Here is a 22028-nt window from a genome sequence, read left to right on the forward strand (position 1 = left end):
AATCATGTCTTTTCACTTTTCAAACCTAAAACTGCACCTGAAATCTGCATTTTTCCTTTTCCCCTCTCGCTCTGTGTCTCTCTGTCCGTAGCCCCTGTGGCAGGGCCTAAACACACGGTGTGATTCCCTGCTGTGAAAAATGCGTATTTTATTATTGGCTTTTCACAAATATTAAATTGAATATGATATGTGTTATGTCAGAAATTTATGCTGTATTAATTTTTTAAAGTAGTGTGTTAAATATAGAGAGCCTTGTCCAAACTCTCCCTGAGCTCTGTCAGCCTTGTGGCCATGACCACTGGCTGGGATTTCCCCTCACCTTGCACAAAATACCACCACATTTTCACTTTAAGTTATCCCAAATTATTATCCCAAACCTAAAACTGCACCTGAAATCTGCGTTTTTCCCTTTCCCCTCTCCCTGTGTGTCTCTGTGTCCACAGCCCCTGTGGCAGGGCCCAAACACACGGTGTGGTTCCCTGCTGTGGAAAAATGCGTATTTTATGATTGGCTTTTCACAAATACTAAATTGAATATGATATGTGTTATGTTAGAAATTTATGCTGTATTAATTTTTTTAAGTAGTGTGTTAAATATAGTTTTAGGATATAACATAAAATTAAAATAAAAACTATGTATGTGGGTTATTTTTTTAAGAAAGGAATGAGGTACTCGCACCAGATAGCAGCCACGGGACACCGAAGTCTTTCAGAGGAAGAGAATTTATTGCTCCCTTATCAGAAGAATTGAACTTTTTCCTGCCTCGCTCAGCTATGAAGATGACTTCAGGATTAAGAGGAAAAAGTTGACACTGCCCAGACAGAATCCTGTGTTTGAATGGAATTTATGCATCATGTATGAGGTGTATGAACATGCAACAGGCTGTTGTTTTTAAGGGTTAATCCTTTGTTAACGTGGGTCCTTTTTCAGGCTTATTTTGCCCAGAAAAGGTTCCTGGACTGTCTGTAACTCTTTGTTCTTATTATCTTGTATTATCCTAAATCCTAATTGTCCAATTTTTTATTACTCTAATTTTATTACTATTTTTATAACCACTTTATTACCATTAAACATTTAAAATACTAAAAACAAGTGACTGGCATTTTTCACGCCTGCCCTGCCCTTCCCAGCTATGGCACAAATCCCGAGCCTTTCCATGCCCGCAGAATTCTGTTAAACTCAGCAGAAACGCGGGCACGGCCGATGCCCAGCACATGCTGCTGGCGCCCTTCCCTTGGGAGGGAGCATCTGTTTGTGCTTTTCAAGGTCGTTATTTGGCCTTTTCTGAAGGAACACGGATAATTCTGTGGCAGGAGCAGGAGCGGGGTGCTGGCAGCCCAGAAATCGCCCATGTCCTGGGCTGTGTTCCCAAGAGAGTGAGCAGCAGGGAAAAGAGGGGATCTTCCCCTCTGCTCCAGTTTCCTGGACCCCACTGCAGTGTTGTGTGCATCTCTGGGACCCCAAAATCAGGAGGTGGAGCTGCTGGAGCAAGTGCAGAGGAAATGATGGAGCTGCTCCAGGGCTGGGGGCAGGCTGGGAGAGCTGGGAATGTTCCCCTGGAGAGGAGAAGGCTCCAGGGAGAGCTCAGAGCCCCTGGCAGGGCCTGAAGGGGCTCCAGGAGAGCTGCAGAGGGACTGGGGACAAGGCATGGAGGGACAGGAGCCAGGGAATGGCTCCCAGTGCCAGAGGGCAGGGATGGATTGAGAATCCAGGGAGATTGAGAATTCTTGGCTGTGAGGGTGGGGAGAACCTGGCACAGGGTGCCCAGAGCAGCTGTGGCTGCCCCTGGATCCCTGGCAGTGCCCAAGGTCAGGTTGGACAGGGCTGGGAGCAGCCTGGGATAATGGAAGTGTCCCTGCCCATGGCAGGGGGTGGAACAAGATGAGCTTTAAAGTCCCTTCCTGCCTAAACCATTCTGAAATTCTGTGGTAGCTAACAGGCTTGAAACTGCAATGTTTTTACTGACTAATTTTCATAAATAATTACTACCCAAACTGTTGCCCGATTGATAAATGACACAAAACTCGGATAAGTTTTGTGGGTGCTTTATTAAGGGCCCGGGGAACTGGGGGACTCACGTCCCAAAATCCCAGCCCCCGAATTCACGTATGGGTGCTTCCCTCTTATACATGCGATTCACAACAAAGTCTCCAAGGAACAGTTTCCCCGTTCCCCTTGCCTAGCCTCCAAGGAACAGTTCCCCGTTCCCCTTGCCTAGTCACAGACCCCTTGTGATACATTCCTTGGTTCACAAACAAGATCATTAATCCTCTGCTTATCTTATTCTAAGAGCATTGTATGCTGCCTCTAGACAGGTTAGCATTCTTACTTTCTTGCACTAGTTTAATTATTTATTAAATCCCTAAGACTACCTGCTAGGTTACACACAAAACTCAACACACTTTTCAACGGCTACAAAACTGCTTTTTAACAAACCAGTTCACACACAACTCACTATAATTAAATATTTTGCTAAATTTCATTTCTTTTCCAACATTTCCCCCCTTTTGAGCATCCTTCAGTCCTGCTGCAAGGATGCTCAATCAACAGTATTGACAGTAACATCTTCATAACGAGGTGGGGAATGTTCTTCATTCTGCCGCCCACGGGTCATCGCCTTCAGCAACCGGAGAGATTGCCTCTTTTCCTTTTCGATCACACCTAAGAGGCATCTATATACAATCCATATAGTCACTAGAAATACTAAAAACATTAGTACATACTGTATAGCAGACGTAATCCAGCCAGACAGGTGAAGCCCCAAAGAATCAAATACTGCTCCTATCCATTTATGCTGTGCTTCCCTTTCAATTTCCTTGGTTTTTGTTTCCACTTCTGCCAGTTGAGAAATATCTTTCTCAACTTCAAGTGTAACATTTGGAATGTGTACACAGCAATGATCTATTCTCCTACTCAGGTAACCACAAACTCCATGTTCCTTTAACAGTAGCAAATCCAATGCCATTCTGTTTTGTAGGGTCATTCTTGATGTAGCTTGCAATTGCAAATTTAGATCCTTAAATCCCTTCTTAGTAGCTGCTGCCAACCTTTCTGTCTGTCCTAACAAATTGCTGAGCATTTCCCTGTTTCGATATGTCGCTACCGGAGGGAATAATGACTCCAATATCCATCCAAATTGCACTCCTGAGCCAGGTTCATGCCACTGCTCCTCTAGGGATTCTTCCCTCTTTCTGAGTCCTTTCCTTTGGATCAATCTGTTCTGTTTCCAGTATGGACACAATGTGGGAACCCCTAGGGTGATTTGTGTTACTGATCCATCTAGAGGTAAATGTGTGGTCCACTGTCTGTGTCCCAACACCCAGACTAGATTTCCAGGGCTATGCACAGTAGTATATCTGCAATCTATAGGTCCATCCATGGACTCTCTGCTAACCGTGTGATCATACCCCCTACACTCGCATCCCCACTTTAATGCCATTTTCACCAGTACCAATCCAATTCAGTCTTCCGGTGTATCACATGTAAAAACCTCAGTACAATTCCAATCCTCTTTCTGCGGTCTGAACTCTCGGGAAGATGTAGACGTGATAAGGGCCCTATAATGTGACTGATTCTTTACTCCTGACCATTGGATGCACCATTGTACTTCCCCAAGGTAATTATAGTGTTCCAAAACACTAGGTCCCCATAATGTCTTCCAAATATTCCAGGTGTCAAAATTCTGTGTGACATTCTGACAACTCATCTCATTTTGTTGGGATTTCGTTCTATTGTATCATTAACCTCTCGTCTACTCCTACCGTGTCTCTGTAAGGATAACATCATTCTGTCATGCCTCCACCATGCATTTCCTATTCTAGGATTAGTGACACTCGACCACCCACAACCTTTGTCTTCCTTTCCCCACCAATTGGTCCCGTCCTCTATTCTGTCCCAGGTCAGTTCCCTATTTTGCTTCCACCATTTGACTCAAAGGTTCCTTTGATATCTTGATCTTACTAGGAAGGAACAATTTATTCTGAGAGGTGGCCCATCCCACATGTCCACTGCCATTGATACTGGATTAACCTTTATGTTTTCAGCACAATCCCCTGTCCATGGCAAAACCCTCATACTCACTCTTTTGTAATCAAAACTATCCCGTATTTTGACCAAACATGTATATTCTCCCGTATCGTTTGTGGTTACCTTGGTAAGATTCAGTACCGTGTTTCCTTGTTGTTTATCCTGATCCCAACCGACTCCTATCTTGCCTCGGCTTCTTTCAGCCCCCCGTTGCCATATTGCAATAACTTCACCGGCCTCAACTCTCTGGCTGTCAAAGATAACACAAGTTAATTGAACATCCATCCCTTCCATGACTGTAATCTTTGTTTCTTCAACCTGTACTAGAGTAGACCCTTGAACGGGTAATAGTCTCATGATCACTAGCAGTAATATAATTAAGAAGGCGGCTTTGCGCGGAAGATCATCCGGGTTGGAGACACTATCTGGGTTTCCCACTGGAACGGTGCCTTCTTTACCCTGGTGTAATGGATCCAAGCATCCATCCCCTGGACCTTCACCGCCGTGTAGGTCGTCATCATCACCTGGTGGGGTCCGCTCCATGATTCCCGTAGCGGATCCGTGATCCACTTCTTGACGTACACCTGGTCCCCAGGCTGGATGTCGTGGACAGAATTCTCCAGCGTGAGCGGTCTATTCCACTGTAACGTATTTCTTAAAGAATTCAAGATCTTATTAAGTGACATAACATACTCTGCAATCGCCTGGTCCCCACTCACATGTACCTCCCCTTTTAATACAGTTGCATGATATGGTTTGCCATATAATATCTCATATGGACTTACGCCTACCTTTTCCCTTGGTTTAATTCGAATCCTGAGTAGGGCCAAAGGCAAAGCTTGAGGCCAGTGCAGTTTATCTTCCTGGCAAATCTTTTTGATTTGTCCTTTCAGGGTTTGATTCATCCTTTCCACCTGCCCACTAGACTGAGGTCTCCAGGGGGTATGCAAATTCCAGGTTATATCTAACATTCGTGCTAATTCCTGCACTACCCCGGCTATAAAATGTGGACCCCTATCTGATGACAATCCTAAAGGTACTCCAAATCTTGATATTATTTCTTTTAACAAGGTTTTTACCTCCTCCTTAGCATGATTAGTTCTACATGGAAAAGCTTCCGGCCACCCTGAGAACGTACATACGTACACTAACAAGTATCTGTATCTCTGTGCCCTAGGCAATTCAGAAAAATCAACTTGCCAGTAGTCTCCTGGTTGTGGCCCGACTTGCAACTTTCTCATTTGTATTTGTCTCCTAACTACTGGATTATTTTTCAAACATACTGGGCACATTGCATTAACTCTTTTTGCCATTGTTAACATCTGATTAGAGATTATCTCATTCTTCAAAAATTTTACCAATACTTCTGCCCCCCAATGACATTTATTATGTTCTGATTCCAAAATAAATTTCATTATGCGGGTAGGTACCACTATTTGTCCCATTGGTGTAACGTACCACCCAAGTTGATTCCTCTGTGCCCCTAGCAAGTTTATTAGTTTTCCATCTTCTATTGAATATTTGGGCTCCTGATTCAGGTATGGGGTAGCCGGATTTGTTCTTACCGGTACCAATGCCATTTGAGTCCATACTTCCCGTGCCACTTGCCGTGCTGTAACATCAGCAAATCGATTTCCTCTGTAAACGTCTCCTTCCGCAGTCTGATGTCCTCTAACATGCATTACTGCAACTGCTTTGGGACTGTGTACCGCATCCAGTAGCTGTAGCACTTCTTCCCGGTGCTTGATGTTGGTTCCCTGTGAATTCAAAAGCCCCCTTTCCTTCCACAACGCCCCATGTACATGAACCACACCAAAGGCATATTTAGAATCTGTCCAGATATTAACCCTTTTGTCCTTGCTCAAATACAGGGCTCTGGTGAGTCCAATCACCTCTGCCTTCTGGGCCGAAGTTCCAGGTAACAAAGCCTTTGCCTCTATTACCCGATCCAATGTTACCACTGCATACCCGGCATAGCGAGTCCCATTCTCGACAAAACTGGATCCATCAGTGTATAGTTCCCATTCAGGTTCTTCCAATGGTTCATCCTTTAGGTCGGGTCTGCTGGCATATACTTGTTCAATTACCTCTACGCAATCATGCACCAGTACCCCAGCTTCCTGGTCACTGCGTAAAAACTCTGCTGGATTAACATGATTAGTAGTCCTTATTCCAATATCATCCTGTTCTCTCAGGATGGCCTGGTATTGCAACATTCGACTGGATGATAGCCAGTGACCCCCCTTTTGCTCCAAAACGGCCATGACCATATGGGGAACAAACACTTTCATTTTTGCCCCCAAAGTCAATTTCCGGGCCTCTTGAATAAGAATTATTGTTGCCGCCACGGCTCGTAAACACGAGGGCCACCCGGAACTTACCGAATCCAGTTGTTTAGAGAAGTATCCCACAGGCCTCTTCCAGGATCCCACCTTCTGGGTGAGGACCCCCAATGCCAGTTTTTGCCTCTCATTCACGTACAACTGGAATTCCTTGGTCACGTCAGGGAGTCCTAGGGCTGGGGCCTCTTTTAATGTCTGCTTCAATTCCTGGAAGGCCTTCTTTTGCTGTGTTGTCCACTCCAACCGATGCTGCTTCAAGGCCTCATAAAGTGGCTTGGCTAGGAGACCGAAATTCATGATCCACAGTCGACACCATCCCACCATTCCTAGAAAAGATCTCAATTCCTGATGGTTACGAGGCAAAGGAATAGCACATATTGCCTCTATTCGGTTTACTCCCAAACGTCTCTGCCCTTGTGTGATCTCACAACCGAGGTAAATAACGCTATTTTTGACCAATTGAGCTTTTTCCTTAGAAACCCGATACCCTGCTTGGCCAAGCATGTTGAGTAATTTAATTGTTAATTCCACGCACATTTCCCTTTCCTTAGTAGCCAGAAAAATGTCGTCCACGTACTGCAGGACTACATACAAGGATGGGGATATTGTTACCTGGGTTATCTTCCATTCCTCCAGCTCCTTGACCAGTTGGTTTCCAAAAATAGTAGGGGAGCATTTAAATCCCTGTGGGAGTCTCGTCCACATGAGCTGCTTCTTTCTCCCAAAATCAGGACTCTCCCACTCGAAGGCAAAATATTTCCTACTCTCTACTGCCAGTGGGATGCAGAAGAAGGCATCTTTAAGGTCAATCACTGAGAACCATTTAAACTCCTCTGATACAGATGTTAACAAAGTATAAGGATTAGCAACAACTGGATGTATGTCTTTCACTATTTCATTAATAGCCCTTAAGTCCTGTACCAAACGGTACTTACCATTAGGTTTCTTTACTGGAAAAATTGGAGTATTATACTCCGATTCACATTCCTGTAATATTCCTTGAGCCAAAAATTGTTTAATTAACGGGGCTACTCCCCTCCTTGCCTCAAGCTTCAAGGGGTATTGCTTTATCCTCACTGGTCGGGCCCCTTCCTTTAGTTCCACCTTTACTGGCTGCGCGGCTTTAGATTTTCCGGGGACCCCTGACTCCCATACTCAGGGTACTACAGCCTGCTCAATTTCTTCTGGAATAGGAGAGGCATCCACTTCCTTGATTACAAAAATGCCTGCTATTTGTTCCTCAGGTATTTCCAATTTCACCCTTCCCCCTTCAAATATTATTTTCACATTAAGTCGGGACAACAGATCTCTGCCAAGAAGGGGTGTGGGGCAGTTTGGCATATACAAAAATTGGTGATCTAATTCCTTCCCCCCAAACCTAAGATTTAAAGGTTGTAAAAATGGTTGTTCCTCTAGCTTCCCTGTTGCCCCCACCACCTGTACCATTGTGTCACTCAAAGGTCCCAATCGTCTATTGAATACAGAATAAGTAGCTCCAGTGTCTACCATAAATTCTTGATCCTTTCCATCTATTTCTAAACTACCCTTAAATCCTTTTCTAGTCAGCTTTGATTCTGATAGTTTCCCAAAACTAGTGCTTGAGCAACTTCTGCTGGTCCTCCCGTGAATCCTCCCACAGGGGCATTTCCCATTGGGGCTGTCCTTAATCCCATGTTTCCCATGCCCATACCTCCTCTAACCGGGCATTCATTTTTCCAGTGTCCCAATTGTCGGCAAAACGCACACTGGTTTGGATCCAACCTCCCCATGTTAAGTGCAAACCCAAATCCTCCCCGACCTCTTGGCAACTCCCTCTGTCCATGATTAGCTCCTCCTCGACCCCTAATGGGTCTTCCTCCTGCCCCTGTCTGTTGCATTACAGCCAGAATACTAGCTTGTTGTCTTTTTGCAGTTTCTTTTTCCCTGTTGTTGTATACCTTCTTTTCACCATCACCACCATCACTATCACTCTCACTAGATCCCGTTTTTATAGCTATATCTGCAGGGGGAGCAGGGGGCACATTAGGAGCAACCGGAACCCTCGGAGGTGCTATACAATAAGACAAATCTTCCTCGACTGAAGGATACAAATTACGCTCCTTTCTTTCTTTACATCCCACACACTCCCTTTCATCATTCACTTCTAAAACCAAAATACCACATTCCTTTTGCCATTCCTCTTTCCGATATAAAACGAAAAACAAATCCAAATATGGTATTTCATCCCATTTCTCATTCCTCCTTAAAAATTGCATCAAAGATTCCATTATCCCCAATTCCAGTGTACCATTCACCAGCCATCCCGCTTCCCCAATCTCATATTCAGGCCACCAATGATGACAGTAATCTATCATTTTGCTTTTATCCAATTCTTGATAATACCCCTCACTTTTCCACCGTTTCAATATACAACCTAATGGTGTATTTCCAGGTATTTTACCATTGGCTTGCACTAAGGTTTTAAAAGTTTTAAAAGACATCATATTACAACGTTTAATTCCACTATTAATCCCAATAAACCAATATACCTTAAACCAATATACCTTCTCGCCGTCCTTCCCTAAAACAAACAGGAGGCGAGTTCCGGTCCTGCGTCCTTAGACGTCTTATGGCCGGAGCCTAGGCTTTTTTACCAACCACCAAATCCAAATCCAATTATCACCTTTTTCCAATATAAAGCACCTTCGGGCTTACCTTAATGCAGTTTGTCCGACAGGCGCGGGGGGTCGGGCACGACCGATGACTCCCCGAGAAGTGCTCGGTGCCGGCTTGGAGTGGATCGGGACGCGAACCGCCCCAGCAGCCCTCGGAGTCCTGCCGCGGTCGCCAGAAAACTGTTGCCCGATTGATAAATGACACAAAACTCGGATAAGTTTTGTGGGTGCTTTATTAAGGGCCCGGGGAACTGGGGGACTCACGTCCCAAAATCCCAGCCCCCGAATTCACGTATGGGTGCTTCCCTCTTATACATGCGATTCACAACAAAGTCTCCAAGGAACAGTTTCCCCGTTCCCCTTGCCTAGCCTCCAAGGAACAGTTCCCCGTTCCCCTTGCCTAGTCACAGACCCCTTGTGATACATTCCTTGGTTCACAAACAAGATCATTAATCCTCTGCTTATCTTATTCTAAGAGCATTGTATGCTGCCTCTAGACAGGTTAGCATTCTTACTTTCTTGCACTAGTTTAATTATTTATTAAATCCCTAAGACTACCTGCTAGGTTACACACAAAACTCAACACACTTTTCAACGGCTACAAAACTGCTTTTTAACAAACCAGTTCACACACAACTCACTATAATTAAATATTTTGCTAAATTTCATTTCTTTTCCAACAAAACTAACTGGGCATTTCCTATAGACCTCCTCCCAGAAGGACACAACCACCTGCCCTCTGAATTTAAACAAAAGCCACAGAAATTTTGGGCTGACTTCACAGCTCTCACAATTGCCTTTCCGAGTTCAGTGATCACTGGGAGTTCCTGTAGGAGCAGCCCTTTTGGCATGGCAGAAATGAGCAAATAAGAATGAACTCAGTGCTCCTCCCAGCTGTGCTCAGGGCGCCTCTGCTTCTCTACACCTCAAAGGGCACCTCTGTGGGTGCTGTCCTGGGCTGCCAGTGGTGACAGCAGGAGTCCCCAGAGCCTGACGTTTCTTCCTGAGCAATCTGCTAGTTAGAAACCCTAATTAATGAGCAAACATGCAGCTGACAACCGTGGTGATGTCTCACTTTAAATATCAGGCTGGGACTGCATAAGCACTTTTAATCAATAATCTCACCAGCCAACCTCGCTGAGCTTCACATTAGGATCATTCAATGTGTAGAAGTAGAAAATGATGAATTTTTGAACTTTTTCTCCTCCCTTGGGCAAATGCAGCTCTTCAGCTGTGTGTGTGTGTATGTGAAGGCTGTAAAATTAATCCCAGACTGGTTTGGGATGGGAGGAACCTTAAAGACCACCTTGTTCCAAGCCCATGCCATGGGCAGGGACACCTTCCACTATCCCAATTTTGTCCAAGCCCTATCCAACCTGGCCTGGAACACTGCCAGGGCTGAGGCAACCACAGCTTCTTTGGGCAGCCTGTGCCAGTGTGGAATTTACATTCAATTGATTCATCTCAGCGCCAGGAATAGGTCTTGGGAAGGGCTAGCACCGAGCCCTGGCCACATCCTATTGCAAGATATTAATTTGCACACTAAATTATGTAATGAAAGAAACATTGGGGTGAAACAGTGAATTTAAATTATTCAGAAAGGCTGTTTGGTGTAGTAATGTGAGGGCAGTTCTTCATTGCAGGGCCTGCACCCTGCCTGTGTGCTCCAAGTGTTGGCCACTCTGTTTTTAGCTCAGCTGAGTGTAAATATTTGGGTTGGGAGGAAGCTCTGGTCTAACCTCTGTCTCCGAACAGGGACAGCTGTGAACCTTGTCTGCCTGAGTTCTGAGTGTCTCCAAAGTCAGAGATTGCTCAACCTCTCTGGATGTTCCATGCCTGGGAGCAGCCCCTGTGAGCGCTGCCATTATTCCCTGCATCCTGTCAGACTTTCCCTTGCTGGACTCGTGGCTTGTTCTCCTGGCACGTACCTCTGCCCACTCAGTGCCACCCGCCTGGATGGCTGGAGGCTGCCCTGAGCTCCTTCCCAGCCTCTCTCCCGGCTCAGAAATACAATTTCCACAGCCTTTCTTCATGCTCTGGCTCCCAACTGTGCCAGTGGCCCCTGCTGAACTCCCTCCGGTTTCAGCATCTCTCTTGTCTTTCAGTGACAAAATTGGGCATAATTGCCTGCCTCAGCCTTTGTTTTGGGGTAAAAGACCAACAGACAATACTTAAATTGTCTGATTCGGTACTTTTCAGGGACAATAGCACAGATCTTGAGCTGTGACAGGCATCAGAGGCAGGGAACTTTATCACACCCGGAGGGCTGTTCATGCCGTGAACAGTAAATTCAAAGGAACAATAACAATATCTTTGTTGTACCTCCCTTTTACATCAGCCAGTCAGGAGGAACGGCACACAGTGCAGGCATCACTTTGCCATCCAACTCGGAAAAAAAAGGGTTTTTTTTTAAATCAAGTTTAAAATTCTGGTATGTAACGTCAGCTTTCATTAAGAAAATGCCAGTTTCTTGCTGATGCGCTGGAACAGTGAGATGTAAGATATTAATCTTTAGTTCCAGTGTTGATTCTTGCAGGGCGATGTCACTCGCTTTTCAATTCATGCTTCAGTGTGCTCTGTGAACATCAAGCACTCTGAAGAATTAGCTGAGCCACCCTGAAGCTAGATTTTAAAGGATACCAGATGGTATGTTCAGTGCATGTGGTAAGCTTTTATATGCTTTTCCCCTATGGCCAATCACTGACTGATCATTTATTTCAAAACTCTCATAAAATAAATCACTTTGAAAACGACGCTGTCTCTAGTTAATAAGTGCTCTTCCTCAAAGCAGAGGCTTGTTGCCATGAAGATAAAATCATAAAACTGGTTCAAAGTGCATGGGGATGGCAAATTCACCCTATTGAGGAGAGGAGATAAACTGGATTGAACTGGAAAGGAAGCGTAGCTGTCTGCTCGTTGTGAAATGCTGAGCAGGTGAACTGTCATTAAAGGCACTCCGACAGCCACTTTGGTACTAACACATGAGCTCTCTGTGACAACGAGTGAATTTTTTGGGGACATTTTCTTCCCACATTGGTGGATATGTAAAGCCTTGATCATGTGTCAAGTTGCTGTATGAGTTTGTTTTCAGGTTTTGGAGTTAGTGATTATGTCTGGCAGCAGAAAACAGAACTCTCTTCACTTTTTTGCTTCTTCTTTTTTAGTGAACAAAAAGTGGGAAACTCCTCTGTGGGTGGCAGCAATGGAAGCCACCCCATCATCTGTCCTCTCAGAGAGGTGCTCACCTTCTCCTAACCCCCAAATTGGGAACCACAGTTTCCTGGAGAGATCCAAACCTTTGTCACTACTCTGTCATGCAACCACAGAATCATTTAGGTTGGAAAGGATCTCCAAGGTCATTGAGTCCAACCTGTGACTGTCACCACCCTGTCACCACCAGACCAGAGCACTGAGTGCCACATCCAATCATTCTTTGAACACCTTGAGGGACAGTGACTTCATCACCTCCCTGGGCAGCCCTTTCCAGTGTTGAACCACCCTTTCCATGAAGGAATTCCTTCTGATATCCAAAATTCCTTCTGATTCCTCCTTCTTGCCCTTCCCCTTTGCTCCACATGGGCAGTCCCAGAGCGTGGCTCCCAGCACGGTGTTGCAATCCTCGCAGCCTCTCAATGAGTGTGTGACATTTGCTGGCTGGCTGGCAGCCACGGCTCCAGCAGGCAGATGATAATATAGAATTATGGCCCTTCCTTCTCTGAAGGATCATGTTTTCAAGTGCTCAGTGCTGTGCAGAAAAAGATGGAAAATTTCTTTATCCAAAACCTTGAAAAGAAGATAAAAGGACCTCTTATTTTATTTCGCTCTGATGTTGCAATTGTAAACAAAGCTCTTTTTTTCTTTTTTTTGGAGAGGGAGGAGGAGGAGGTGAGGAATAACTGGCTGTGGAGGCTTTGCCCTGGCAATGAGGGCAGAGTTGATTTTCCCTGTGGCCCAGATGCTCTGGCAGATATAAACACACAGGCACATTCACACATCCCTGGGGGAGAGATTTTGGAATAGTCACAGTGGGACAGCCTAGAGGTCCAGCTGGCCTCATGAATGTGGGCAACACCAGGTCCTCAGGAAGAGGAGGAAGACAAGGGATGTGGAGTGATCCTCCCCTTGCCAAACCCCCAGGCCCCTGGCACTTGGCACTCTGGGGTCACATCTGCAGCAGCAGCCGTGGGAGACCCACCCAAGGCGAGGCTGTGGCACAGTGCTGCCATTTGTGCCATGGGATGGCTGCTGGTGATCCCTGCTGTGCTGGGAGCAGCAAAATCAAAAAATGTGCCTGGATTGCCAGAATCTCAATCTTTTCCCCGTGACACCGATAGTGGCTGTATGTTGTGTCTCGTTTTCATCTTTCTGTGCTGGGATCCATTTGCTCTCTGGGATAGGCTGCCCTGCTCAGGCACTTTTCTCTGCAAACCTCTGAGGTGCCTGGTTTGGCACAGCCATGACACAAGCCCTGGGGACATGGTTTAGTGGTGAATATGGCAGTGCTGGGGTAATAGTTGGGATGATCTTAGAGGTCTTTGCCAACCTAAACGATTCTAGGATTTTGTACATGACATTAAATGGTCGATACCAAGTTGTTCTGATGTGTATTGATGCTGTGGCCTTACTGGCAAGGTCAATGATGCACTGATGGGTGCCAAAGAACACATTTACAGGCAAATGGCTTGTAGTAATGCAGGGAATGAGGCACGGAAGGGTCGTTTGAGCTCCTGAAAGAGCTCTAAGTCATTGATGTGACAAAGGTGCTGCTGAAGGGCATGTGATGAGTTATCGACAGGAGTATTGAGTAAAAAACACTCTGAGCAAAGTGTTACATCCAGAGCTCACCCAGGGGAGGGGGTGGCAGTGTGGGCTGAGCTGCATTCTCGGCTTTCCTGATGTGCTTCTGGTAATTTCAGTAGTTTTAGGAATCTTTCAGGGTGGGAGAATTTTCCCCCAACATTTCTTCGCTAAACTGGGGTGAGCATTTGCCAAGCCCCTGGTGCAGCTAAGAGAGTTGATTCCATTGCAGGACAGAGTTTTTTATCTTACCCTCCCTGCTCTGGGCAGGGATTTGGTGGCTGCAATTCCTTTGCCAGTTTTGGGCTACGTCATCAAAAGAACCCGAATTTCACCCACTGCAACATCATACAGTTAAACCTTGTCCCTATTAGCCATTTAACGCTCCAAGAAATTCTGTGGGAATAACACCCATGCTATTCCTCCTCCTTCTTCTCTGCTTTCAGGCCCTGATTAAGCAAATAGCTTAAGTGCCAGGCTGAAGTGGTGCCTTTTAGTTGCTAATGCCATGCAAAAATGCCCTGAGAATAAAGCAGTTTTCATGATCGCTGTTAAGAATCCACTTCCTTCTTTGGGTTTTATTTTTCCATCAGCCTGCTGGAAGAGTAGAGCCAGAAAACAGATTAGCCCGGGACAGACGTCTCAGCTAATAAACAAACCACAAATACACTTCTTAGTCATATTTTAGGTCAAATGGGTTTGTCAAGTCAATAGTCGCCCAACTATAAAGAAGTCCTATAAATAAATGAGACATATATTTTTAATATCTGCCTGAAAGAGATCCTTTAAAGTGTAGATAGAGCTGGAATTAACTGAAGATCATTTCCACAGTCATTTAAAAAAAAGGAAGAAAACAATAATTTGAACTTTTTAACCTTGGGCTTGTTTCCAGCCACATCTCTCACAGTGATAATAAATTCAGAAAATTCCATGAAAATCTCTATTCTTTGGACTCTTGAGGCATTTAGCATAATATTCTCAGTTCCTCTTTCTTTTATGAAAACAGGAAGAAATTATGCAGGGTAGTAGCTGTTTAAATACTAGAAATTCTCCCTGGGGAGAATTACAGCCATTTCAGTGATAAATTGCAAGTGAGATAACGGAAGGTTGGGAATGAGCCTGATCCAAACTTCATTTCCAAGCTTCCTTACTGATTTCAGGGCTTTTCGGATGAGGCTGGAGACGAGAAAGTCTCAACCCTGCTGAGTTTGAGTGGCAGGTTTGTCTTACGCTGGGGAGTTCTCGTTGAAGCGGGGCAAAATAATGTCAGCTCAGCACTGGATTTTTTTTTGCATGGAAATCCTACATCTAGAATTCATCCTGAGCCTTCCCAGCAGCCAGGCTGGGAGTGAGCATCATCCTTACCTCAGCTCTCCCTGCCTGGGGGCCGGCACTCCTCCTCCTCCTCCTCCTGTGAATATTTGCAATATTGGCTGAAGAAACAGACTCCAAATCCCCACCAGGGGCGAAGGCATCCTAATTAATTAGCGGGAATACTCCTTTCTGCAGCCATTTAGGAAGCAAAGGGACTGACTGTTGTGATAAAGTGCCCGGCAAAACATCCCGGGCTGAGCTCTGACAGCATCGCAGGGACCCGAGGACGTAATTGCCTTGTTGTTTCCGTGCTCCCCAGGGCTGTGCTGGAGGCACTTTAGCAGAACGGGCACTTCAAAAGTGCCTCCAGCAAACTCCGCTCCCCGCTGCCTGCTTTCCCAGATCCCTCGTTGCCTTTGCTCCGCTTGGCAGGAGCTCGTTCTCCTCCTCCTCCTCCTCCTCCTCTGGGAAATTCCCGTGCTTTGGTTCCCCGTGCGGCGCCTGCAGCCCCGGCCGTGGTTAGCGCTGCAGAGCCCCGCTCCTGGAGCCACCTCCTGCTTCCCGCTGCGAAAAACTTGGTTTTAAAATTTTGAAAGTTTAATAGTAATAAAATGGTTATAAAAATAGTAAAACAATTAGAGTAATAATAATTTGGACAATTTGAATTAGGACAATATGAGACAATAGAGACAAAGAGTTACGGACAGTCCAGGTACCTTTTTCTGGGCAGTCCGGGTACCTTTTCCCCACGTTAACAGAGGATTAACCCTTAAAAGCAGCAGCCTGTTGCATATTCATACACCTCATCCATGATGCATAAATTCCATTCAAACCCAGGATTCTGTCTGGGCAGTGTCAACTTCTTCCTCTGATTCCTAACAGCGCCTTCGAGGCAGGAAGAAGTTCATTTCTCCTGATAAGGGAGCAATAAATTCTCTTTCTCTGAAAGATTCAGATGTCCTGTGGCTGCTATCTTGCTGCAAGTTCTTTCTTTAAAAAAAGTATCCTACATAGCATAGTTTCTATTTTAACATTTTTTTATAACCTAAAACTATATTTAACACACTACTTAAGAGAATCAATACAGCATTACTTTCTAACACAACACATCTAATATTCACTTTAATATTTGCGAAAAGCCAATCATAAAATACACGTTTTTCACACCGCTCGGAATTTCTTGGTGACGTGGAGCATCCCCTTGGTTGGGTTTGGTTTCGAGGTCTGCAGCACCGAGGGCCTGTTGCAACACAAATAAAGTGAATAACAGCTCCTCGGTGACATTGCCGGCTGGTGATCTGAGAAAACCAGTCTGGTTCGGGAGCCGGGCACACTCCTCCCTTCCCTCGGCGCTGCTTCAGCTCAACACATTCTGGGAAAACAACAAGGTGTGCTGCCAAAATAGCAGAGAGCACCAACTCCCCAAACAGGAGGCCTCCCCCGAGCCTGAAGCGCGGGTTTAATGAAGTAACAGGAGGTAAAAACAACCAGTGCAGTGCTCTTTAAACCTCTGAATAGCTCCTAATCACACACATTGTCTCTGAAGAACACGTAGGTAGGAGCAGGGATTGCAGGATGAGACTCCAGCGAAACCATTATGCTAGAGTGCAGTAAAAAAATCAAAGCACTCTTTCCCTCAGCAAAGATTTCACCGAGGTTAGGTCTGTACTGCTAGGAATGACTTTTCTTTTAGACAATGCATACATTACACTTGTGCTAAAATGTATTTTCATAGTTAAAAACTGGCTGTAATTAGCAAATTAATTAAATGCACTTTTGTGGAGATCCACTCTCATTCACTCACTGATTTGCAGTCAGTTGTTTGCAGTGACTCTCCCTACTGACAGAAATTCTGACACTTTGTGACATTTAGCCCATAAATGCAGAATCACAGAATTGCAGAATATTCTGAACTGGGAGTGGCACAAAAGGATCACTGAGTCCAAGTCCTGGCCCTGCACAGGACAGCCCCGAGAATCCCAACACACGTGCCTGAGACCATTGTCCAATGCAAGAATTCAGTGTTTCATTCAAAGCAACTTCATACAATAATGCTGGTTTTTATTTTGAGATGAGCAAAGCACACATTGATAAATTGGGCTGGGCCACTGCCTGAGCTCCTCTTCCTTGTGGCCACTGTGGGATGGACAGAGGACTTGTCCATATGGACTTTTGGCCCAGCCTGGCATGGCCATGGACATATTAGCTTGGTTTTCTCTAAAAGCACATTTCTGCTTTTAGAGAAAACCAAGCAAGTCTTGTCTTAGAGTACAAGAATTTTGGATGTTCATGACAGCGCTCCAGCCAGAAGGTGATGGAGGGAAGTGTGCATGGATTTTTTGCTTTACTCCCTCCCACTGAGCATTTCAGGTTAAGGTGAATAAGACCCACTTGTGATTTCAGCTGTTACAGTATTAAATTTCATTTGCTAATGCCATATGTTATTTGTGTGCTAACAAATGTGCCATGTTTGGCTCGTAAAGTGCTGAATGAATTTATCTGGAATAATTTCCACCCTAACGTGGCCAAACATTTGGCAAACAAAGTTCCAAAGTGAGCTTTTGGGAGTTGTGTTTGATGACAGCGTGTGGGTATCGAAATAATTAGGAGAGCAGGCTGGGGGAGGGAGGACAGAAGATTACAGAGCAGGGACACAGCTCATAGCTTGGGAAGCCCTTGGAAAGAGGTGACTCTGGTTCCTCAGTTTCCCTGCCTCCTCCTTCTGCCTCCTTCCTCCCCTTCCTTTCCCCCTTGATAATCCTGCCTGTCTGGAATCAATAGAAGAAGCACATCAGATAAGGCAAGGGGTTATTTCCTTATGCTTTTGCTATTATATGAAGCACAATATCAAAGTATTCTGTGCATCCTCCCAGCTCCTTGTGAAAGAAAGGATCCTTTTATTCCTTGGCTGGCCTTTTGTCTAGCCAAGTATCTGCCACCCACTCAGGTAATTTGTACCAACAGATCATACCTGTGGTAGCAGAAGATCCTGTCAGGAGGGAATATCCAGCAGAAAGCAGGCATTGCTCATGTGTGAGGAAGGCTGGGAAGGGGAGGAGAGCTGATTTTTTTTTTTTTTTCCCAATTCCTTTGGAGGAGGGGAAAACTTGGGAAGAGGCTTTTCCTCAAGCAGGGAACATTTTTTTAAATCTTACCTGAATAAATGTGTGTGTTCCTAGTGAGATGATGGAGTGCCTCATTTGCTGAGTGCTCAAACTCACACCCTCCCACTCAGCATCCCCCCTTGGCCATATCTTCCCCAATAAAATGTTCTCTTATTTCCCCTTCCTGTGTGCCCTCTCCTTGGGCACAGCACCCAGATTCCTGGGTGTGACAGTGTTCACAGGGGTTTTAGGATGAGGGAAGAGACGAGGATCTGACTCCATGTTTCAGAAGGCTGATTTATTATTTTATTATATATATTATATTAAAACTGTACTAAAAGAATAGAAGAAAGGATTTCATCAGAAGGCTAGCTAAGAATAGAAAAAGAAAGAATGATAAGAAAGGTTTGTGTCTCGGACAGAGAGTCTGAGCCAGCTGACTGTGATTGGCCATTAATTACAAACAACCACATGAGACCAATCCCAGATGCACCTGTTGCATTCCACAGCAGCAGATAACCATTGTTAACATTTTGATCCTGAGGCCTCTCAGCTTCTCAGGAGGAAAAATCCTAAGGAAAGGCTTTTTCATAAAATATCATGGCTACACTGGTGTACAAGGACACCAGATCTAGCAGCATCACACTGAGATATAATTTGTCTCAGAGAGTATAAAAATGACAGGAGTGCAGAAATGACAGGATGTCCCCATGGCCAGCCCTTGGTGGCAGTGACATCTCAGGCAGCTCCCAGCCTGATGCCAGAGGTTCTACTGGGAAGAGAGGGGACAGAACCAGCATTTAGCTTGTCCTCAGCTTCCAGCTTGCCAGGTCAAAGAAGTCAAAAGCCACCAGGGTGGGGTTCCCATTCCCACTGCTGTGAGGCCGTAGCCAGCACTGGCTTTTTGCCTTGCTCCAGCTGTTAACCCAGTTCCCCTCTCTTGCTCCTCCTTATCCCAGTCTGGTTATCCTTCCTGCTCCTGCAGACACCCTTCCCTCAGGCTGACAGCACCCTTGGTGTGTTTGTTGCATGAGAGGCTTCTGGAATAATACTACAATGCTAATAAAGAAATTAAGTTTGGGGATGTGTGGGTGGATTAATTTCTAATATGCTAAAACCATCCAAAAAATAGCCACAAACCTGAAATCACCTCAATTTGCAACAGTGCAAATGTCATATTTAATAGAGCTACTCCCTTTTCACTGCCCCAGTGTTCATAAAGACCTTTCCTCCTTCCCCTGAGTCAGAGGATGAGAAGTTTTGGATGGCTCCAAACAACACAGCCAGTGCTCAGATTGATTATTCTTGACTAAATTTGCTTAATTTTTTTTTTCTTTTTCAGGCTTTGGATATCAATTAAAAGAACACAACTCTTTTGTCTTGTGTTTTGCTCCCCTCAAAATAATGAACTGTTTAATACACCAGAGGCAATTTCAAATTATCCAGTTTAATGAGGAAGGTTTTGACGGAAGATTTATTACCCATTCTGATCTGCTAATGTATTTTCTCAACCATCCCAGCAGAACCAATCACTGTATTTTCATTATACACTCTATTTTCAGGGGTTCATTAGTTGTAGACTAAAAATAACAGTGAAGGTCTCAATCTGAAAGCTAATTCAATTTTTTTTTAAATTGGAAATAAAATTTGATCAGACAACTTTCTAATCGTAACAGCATCAAACATCAAGACCCTTACTAGGTGTTTTGTCCAATTTGGAACTTCATTTAGCTACACATTAAGACCTGACCTAGAAATACAATCATGTAACTGCTAGGAAGGACAAACCCAGCCTTTTCCTGAACAAAAAAAATCCCACATTAGCACAAGCCATGGACTGTGGTCTAGTCCAATTGACACACATTAAAAACAAAATGTCTGGCAATGAACCTGCTCATCTGAAACAAACTCAAGAGATGCCCTGAGCGACTGGCTCAACATCACACTTAAGAAATAACGAAGACTTTTTTCCCCCAAAGAATTAAAAATAAGATTAAGGGAAATAAGATGGAAAAGCTTCTAGATAGCCAAATTATCTCCTGCCTTCATTCTGGATTCAAATCTTTGGGCTGGCACTTCCCAGCAATGTTGGATTATAGGATGTAACAGGGGCTCAGTGTTTTTCTTGCTGCATCATTTTGATGTGCAAGAACTACAGGAATAACAAGAGGACAGGGAGGAGGGATCCATATTCCCAAGGCCCAGCTTTAGCAGAGGGACTCTGGCTTTGGCCCTCTGCACAGGCCAGACATCCTTCCTGGGAAATGATGGTAATTATGTTCTGGGATGTTCCTCACAGGATCATGGAATGGTTGGGGCTGGAAGGGACTTTAAAGACACAACATTCCATCCCTGCCATGGCAGGGACACCTTCCACTGTCCCAGTTTGCTCCAAGCCCTGTCCAACCTGGCCTTGGACACGTCCAGGAATCCAGGGGCAGCCACAGCTTCTCTGGGCACCCTGTGCCAGGATCTCAAACTCTTCACAGGGAAGAATTTCATCCTCATATCCCATCCAAACCTACTCTCTGTCAGTTTGAGTCCATTCCCTCTTGCCCTGTCACTCCATGCCCTTGTAAAAAGTTCCTCTCCATATTTCTTGTGGGCTCCCTTCAGGTAGTGCAAGGCCACAATTAGATCACCCTGAAACCTTCTTTTTTCCAAGCTGAACAATTCCAATTCTCTCAGCCTCTCCTCACAGGAGAGCTGCTCCAGCCCTCTGATCACCTTGTGGCAACCACAGGAGCCGTGCTTGCTGCAGGCATCCCTCAGGCTGGTCCCAAACCCACCCTGTTCCAGGGATTCTCCGCAGCCATAAAACATCTGGGATGCCCACACAAGGCCATCCAGGGGCAGCCATTCCTAAAGGATCCCCACAGGAAGATGCTTGCAATGACCTGCCTGTGGGCAGGCTGGGCTGAGGATGTGTTTTGTCCAGATAACACATCCCCCAGACACCCAGGGGATTTTTAAAAGGGATACAGGGAAGTTATTGCACCTCCTGCCAGCCCCACGCTATAGATTTCAGACGCATAAATTATATATTTACGTTCAAAACTCTATTATTCATAGGGTTGAGTAAACAACTATCGATTTTTACACTGCAGCACGGATGAGGATTTGCAGCGATGCAGAGGCTCCTCTTTCACCCTGCCTACCTCTGACCTCACCGGTGCTTCCCGAGCACGGAGCATCCTTCGGCGAGGATGATCAAGTTTAAAACCGGCTGCCTGCTGCTGCTGGCAGTGGAAATCAATGTGCATTTCCTTCTCAATGGACACTTCTCCACCCACGCCCCATCACGAGTGGCTCGCCGGGATGCGGGGCCAGACAGAGGCGGGCACAGAGCGAGGGAGGGGAGGATGTGTGAAACCATCTCAGCTCCCACAGCAGCTCCGGCTCTCCCGCCTCCCGGGCACAGGCTGTGCGAACAGAGCAGGAAAAAGCAGCCTGGATGCATTTGAGAAGTGATATACCACTGCAGAGATCGCGTTAAACCCTTTGTGAAGCGTCAAGATTTCTCTCTATTAAATATTCCTCTCCATTAAATATTTCTCTCCATTAAATATTCCTCTCCATTAAATATTCCTCTCCATTAAATATTCCTCTCCATTAAATATTTCCTCTCCATTAAATATTTCTCTCTAACAAATATTTCTCTCTATCAAATCTCACTATTTCTCTCTATTAAATATATGGTGCCACCATGCACATTTAGGGGTGGCAGAAAAAAGAAGTCCTCTAACTGCGTTTTCCACTGTTTCAAAGGTTAACCAAAATCACTTACTTCA

This window comes from Melospiza georgiana, chromosome 6 (genome assembly GCF_028018845.1).
Source record: "Melospiza georgiana isolate bMelGeo1 chromosome 6, bMelGeo1.pri, whole genome shotgun sequence".
Classification (NCBI taxonomy): Eukaryota; Metazoa; Chordata; class Aves; order Passeriformes; family Passerellidae; genus Melospiza; species Melospiza georgiana.